The sequence below is a fragment of the Ovis canadensis genome, chromosome X, assembly GCF_042477335.2.
Source record: "Ovis canadensis isolate MfBH-ARS-UI-01 breed Bighorn chromosome X, ARS-UI_OviCan_v2, whole genome shotgun sequence".
In the NCBI taxonomy this organism is placed as follows: Eukaryota; Metazoa; Chordata; class Mammalia; order Artiodactyla; family Bovidae; genus Ovis; species Ovis canadensis.
This window is the reverse complement of record NC_091727.1, coordinates 90,961,362-90,967,782: the sequence shown is the minus strand read 5'-3', so window position 1 is coordinate 90,967,782 and position 6,421 is coordinate 90,961,362.

Genomic DNA, 6,421 nt, shown 5'->3' with positions numbered 1-6,421 from the left:
AACAGCAATATAACATTGAAAGGACTATGCCTTTCTGGACATCATTGGCCTGGATGCCACCCTTAAATACAGTATGAGATTCTGGAGCCTGCACAAAGGAGGTGCTGAGGGCAGAGTGGTCTTACAATTATCAGAGTCTCCATTATGGAGAGCTCCTCTGTATTTTATTCACCCAAGTGATGGCACTTTCCTCTCATTACTGAATCATCTGTTGCCCATCTACTGAACCTCTTCTCCATCCTCCCACCCAGACCCTGCTTATCAGTTATTAATGTGCATAAGAATCACCTGGGCATCTTGTTAAACTGTAGGTTCTGATTTAGTAGGGGCCCACATCCTGCATTTCTAACATGTTTCCTAGGAATGACAATGCTGCTGGTACGTGAACCACACTTTGAGTAGCCTTATCTAATGAAACTTTCTGCCATGATGGAAATGATGCACTGTCCAACATGGTAGCCATTAGCCACACATGGCTACTTGAAATGTGGCTAGTATGACTAAACAACTGAATTTTAAATTATATTTCATTTTTTTTTTCTTTTTTGACTGTGCTATGCAGCATGCAGGATCTTGGTTCCCCAACCAGGGATTGAATCCATGACCTCTGCAGTGAAAGTGTAGAATCCTAACCACTGGACCACCAGATAACTCTCCACTTTGATTCATTTAAATTTACATAGTCACATGTGACTAGTGGCTACTATATTAGACCATGCTACTCAAGAGCAGGGACCAGCCAGAAAACTTTTTCTGTTAAGGGCCAAATAGTAAATGTTTGGGGCTTTATGGGCCATATGGCCTTTGTCACAAATACTCAACTATGCCATTGTAAAGTGGGGAAAAAAAATAAAACACATAGAGAATACATAAAAAAATAGGCATGGCTGCATTCCACTAAAACTTTATTGGCCAAAGTAGGCGGTAGGATGGATTTGGCCTGTAGACTGTGGTTAACAGAACCCTGCTTTACAGTGTAATTTGCTGATATTAAAATAAAGATTTAAAAAAGCACCTGAAGATATTTCTAAGATTGAAATAAATATATTTCTTCAAACTTAAATCTGAACTGCATAAAACCTTAGTTTTACTTTTTTTAATTTTATTTTTTAATTAATTAATTTATTTTAATTGGAGGCTAATTACTTTACAATATTGTGGTGGTTTTTGCCATACATAGACATGAATTATCTGGGTACACATGTGTCCCCCCATCATGAGCCCCCTCCCAACTCCCTCCGCTGTCCCTCTGGGTTGTCTGAGAGCACCAGTTTTGAGTGCCCTGCTTCATGCATCAAACTTGCACTGGTCATCTATTTCACATATAATAATATACATGTTTCAATGCTATTCTCTCAAATCGTCCCATCCTCGCCTTCTCTCACAGAGTCCAAAAGTCTGTTCTTTACATCTGTGTCTCTTTTGCTGTCTTGCATATAGGGTCATCGTTGCCATCTTTCTGAGTGAGTGAGTGAAGTCGCTCAGTTGTGTCTGACTCTTTGCGACCCCATGGACTGTAGCCTACCAGGATCCTCTGTCCATGGGATTTTCCAGGCAAGAATACTGGAGTGGGTTGCCATTTTCTTCTCCAGGGGATCTTCCTGACCCAGGGATCGAATCCCACTCTCCCACATTGCAGGCAGACACTTTAACCTCTGAGCCACCAGGGAAGCCCTACCATCTTTCTAAATTCCATATGTATGTGTTAATATACTGTATTGGTGTTTCTCTTTCTGACTTACTTCACTCTGTATAATAGGCTCCAGTTTCATCCACCTCATTAGAACTGATTCAAGTGTATTATTTTTAATAGCTGAGTAATATTCCATTATGTATATGTACCACAACTTCCTTATCCATTTGTCTGGTGATGGACATCTAGGTTGCTTCCATGTCCTAGCTATTGTAAATAGTGCTGTGATGAACATTGGGGTACACATGTCTCTTTCAATTCTGGTTTCCTCAGTGTGTATGCCCAGAAGTGGGATTGCTGGGTCATATGGCAGTTTTAGTTTTAATCCATAAAAATTCCATAAGCAAATTGTCTTTTAAAAATTTAAACCTAATGTCTTACGTTATTGTAGAAAATTTTTCCCATGAATGTTTATTACTGTTAATCTATTGGATAGCTGTTCTATATTTATTTTTATTTGATTATTTCTTATGCTATGTTATTTTTTGGCCACACTGTACAGTATGCAGAATCTTAGTTCTCCAATCAGGGATTGAACTTGTGTCCCCTGCAGTGGAAGCATGGAGTCCTAACCGCTGGACCACCAGGGAAGTCCCTGCATAGCTGTACCATACATACACATACACTTTTTGTATGTTTTTTGGTCTTGAAATATTTACTGCACTGCTCCTGGGACAATGTAAGCAAGCCCTGTGTGTTAGAATGCAGTTAAATACTTTTGAGACACTAACCTCTCAACTCAATAATCATGGCAATGCGGTTACTTATTTTAGTATGCATACTCTATCAACACACCAAATTACTGGGTTGGGCGAACAGTTCATTCAGGTGTTCCTGTAAGATACTATAGAAACACCCAAACAAACTTTTTGGCCAACCCAATGTATGTAGTCTGTCCCTGTTAATCTAACTGTATTTCTTTGTTGTTGGTTTTCACAACAGCCGCCCGGACCAATATTTTATATGTATTTTATTAGGTTGGCAACATTTTCCCAGTTATGCTATCCATCTTGAAATGATGAATGACATGTGGGGGCATTGTTAGTTTGCATCATTGACTATTTGAAACAGTAAGGAGTTATGGAATAATCTCTCATTGTGCTAAGCACAAAACGTTTTTTCTCTAAAATGAGCAATCTAAAGATAATCACATTTTATGGATGCAAATGATTTCACATTTCTTACAAGCACAATCTGTGTTCAAAAATCATTATTGTGCCAGTTTAATAAGCCATCACACTGAAATGGCTATAAATGTGCTTGGTGAAGATGGTAAATATTAACAGAAGAGTGGTCAGAAGTCATACCTCTGGTCTAGGAAGGAACAGTGGAGCACTCTGGCATTACCAAAACTTCTCTGTATGGTGGGAGTATGGTGGAACTTCAAGTGGTGAGGTTCTCCAGAGGAACTGACAGTGTCTGTCTATCATGTCCAAAGGCAGCTCAAATCAAAGAGGATGCAGTGAATTTGCATTCCGTTGGGCTGATATTGATATCTGAGGTACACATATTCTGGTGAAGTGACCAGGTAGCAGGTACCTGGGCAAAGGAGAGTGGTAGGCAGGCAGGTTACTATGCCCATGGTTAACCCAGCAGTGGAAGGGTGGAAAGTTGTGGAGCAACAATTAAGTCTGTGATTGATTAGTGAGGACTGAGGGGCAGGGGAATGGGACTTTCTTCTAAGAGCCTAAGCCTTGTAAGCTATGGCTTCAAATTGCTCCCGTGAAGAGGTTAAGCAGATATCTTTAGAGACTAAGCATATAATGTAGGGTATTGGGTACAGACCGTGTTGGTATTTGTGTTTCTATCCTAGGCATCTTAGATCCTAGCTTTAGGTCACATAACTACTCTTGTCCCCAGTTACTTGTGGCAATGAGTCTTAATATCAAACCAGCCTAGAGTTAAGGCAATAAAGCAAAAGTATGTAAGTTGCGAAAACAAGGACAAAACATTTTGGAGACCTTTTATGTTGCAAGTTTCTGTACCCACTTTAAAGCTCAGAACAATTATCTTTTCTTTTGTAGCATTCTCTAACTCTCCCTGTCTTTGCCTTCCTCCTGTATCTGCTCCCCCATAGACTCTGTATGCACCTCTCCTATCACATCACACTATCAATGCTGCCTTGACAGAGTTTATGTATTTTTCTTCCTATTTGACTGTGAACTTCTTAAGGGTATGACTATCAAGTCCATCTCTGTATTCTCAGTGCCTAGCACTCAGTATTGATTGAGTTAGGTATCAATAAAGAGAAAAAGAAGTTTACATTGACTATCCTAGGCTAAATGACATGTATTCAAAAATAATTTTATTATGAAAGTCACCCATTTAATTGAACATTGTCAAATGCACTAAGTAAAAAGGAATGTATTATTTTTTACAAATCTGCAATTATATTCAAGACAGCATTTAAGCTTGCTTTTCTAGTTAAACATATCATGAGTATTTTGTTCTTTTAAATCTCTACAAAATATTTTTTTTAACTGCTCTGGTAGAGATGTTGGTGCTTACCAAACATTCCATTTGGTCCTCTGCATTTAGGGCTGCATGACTAATTCTGGCCAATGAGCATAAACATAAAGGACGAAAATGAGGAATAAACTTCTGGGCCAAAGTGTAAAATAGCTGCTATGTGCCATCCACCAATTTATTTCTTTTTCTGCTAAATGATGGGTGACATCTTATGGTGGACCTTCCATCAGCCTTTGTTTCAGAATGGCTATGTGAAGCTAAGAGACTCCTGACACTCAGAACTGGACAGGCAGTACAAGTGAGAAACAGGCCCTTGTTTTGGTAAGCCAATGTGATTTCCAGGTTAACTTGTTATGGTAGAATAATTTATATCCTATCCTCCCTAATATATAGGTACATAGAATATGAACATATGGATATACCATGATTTGACAATTCCCTATTTTATGTATTTTGATTGTTTCTGTTATTCTGCTAATATAGAAATGCTGTGATGCTTATCATTACATGTAAGTCTTTGTGGAAATTCATGATAATTTTCTTAACATAAATTTCTAGAAAGGAAATTATTAGGTAAAAGAATTTGGAAATTTTTAAGGCTTGAATATGTTTTACAAAATTTTCCTCCAGAAAGGTAATGCCTGTGTATAGTGTCTTTGACCTCAATTTGATTCCTGGGTCAGGAAGATCCCCTGGAGAAGAGGATCTTCTCCAGGCTATCCACTCCAGCATTCTTGGGTGTCCCTGGTGCCTCAGATGGTAAAGAATCTGCCTGCAATGTGGGAAACCTGGGTTTGATCACTAGGTTAGGAAGATCCCCTGGAGGAGGGCATGGCAACCACTCTAGTATTTTTGCCTGGAGAATCCCATGGACAGAGGAGCCTGGTGGACTGCAGTCCATGGGGTCACAAAGAGTCACATGACTGAGCGTGACATCTTATGACTGAGTGACTAACCACACATGCACATAGTCTCTTTAGCAGTATATATGAGTGCTTATTTCACCATGCCTCTCCAAATTGGGTATTATTCTTCTTTTGCAAATTTGAAAAGTGAAAAATTAGATGGGAGTCAAACCTGGTTTATTTTAATAACAAAATGACCTTAATATTGATGGATTTTTTTCACTGGAGCTGTCTCTTAATGGGTCTTGGCTTCATGAGCCTAAGTAAGTTGAGGATGGAAGTGTAACCTATTTAGTATCGAGATGAATCCCATGCTATAACCAGTGTCTCAATTATATATGTCAGGGCAACAATAGCAGAGTTGAATCGTTACTTTTTTCTGGAATATTTTCTTTTCATCTGCCCAGAGGTTTATTCCTGAATTATGAGAAAAAATAATATAGGATAGCTGATTTCCTAAGACAGTTTACATATTCAAAGACAGCTCATTTCTGCAGCCTCTGCTCATGAAAAACTAACAGATTTCTGACTCCTCCAGTGAATCCCACCCCCTGCCTTAACAAACAATATACCTTGAAATAGTGGAGAATAAAAAATAGATATATTCCCATTGAAAGAGTGAGGACACAATTGAACTGTATCTTTTGTACATAGTACTTAGTAAATATTCAGTAAATGCTTAGTAAAAGAAAGGAAGGAAAAGAGAGAGAGAGGAGAAAAGTAGTATGTCACATCAGATTTGGAGCAAGGGAATTGAAACATCATCCTGTATGCTCTCTTCATTTTAAAGTAAACTCAAAGTAATAAAGTGAGTTCTCCAAGGTCTCAAGCTCAAAGCTAGGAAATAGTTGGAGTAGGACCTAAGCCCGGTCTTTCAGCCCCTCTCCACTACCTTTGCAGCATTGAGTAGCTGGTGGATATTCCTCTGCCACCTAAGTCAATTTGGATGAGAAGCATTCACTCAATAGTTATTGAACATCTATATATTGGACACTATGGTAAATGCTGTGAATTGCCAGGGGCCTCACCATCTAGCAGAGGAGATGTATGTGAAATCAACCAAGAGCAGCAATAGAAACCCATGAAATATGCTATTGAAAAAGCCAACAGAGTAGTCACTCCAATTGAGGCCTTAGGGCAGGTTTCTTTGAGGAACTGACTTTTGGGTTAAGTTTCCAAAGATACTATTTCAATAGCAGAAGGAAGAGAGAAGAGACACTTTTAAACTAAGAAAATGCTAAACATAAATAAACCTTTGAATATAATGCACATGGCAAACTTAATGTTCTGTTTTAGGAAAGCTGTAGAGATTAGTGGGCAAGAGTTGATTTGAGTGCCAGCAATATTATTTACT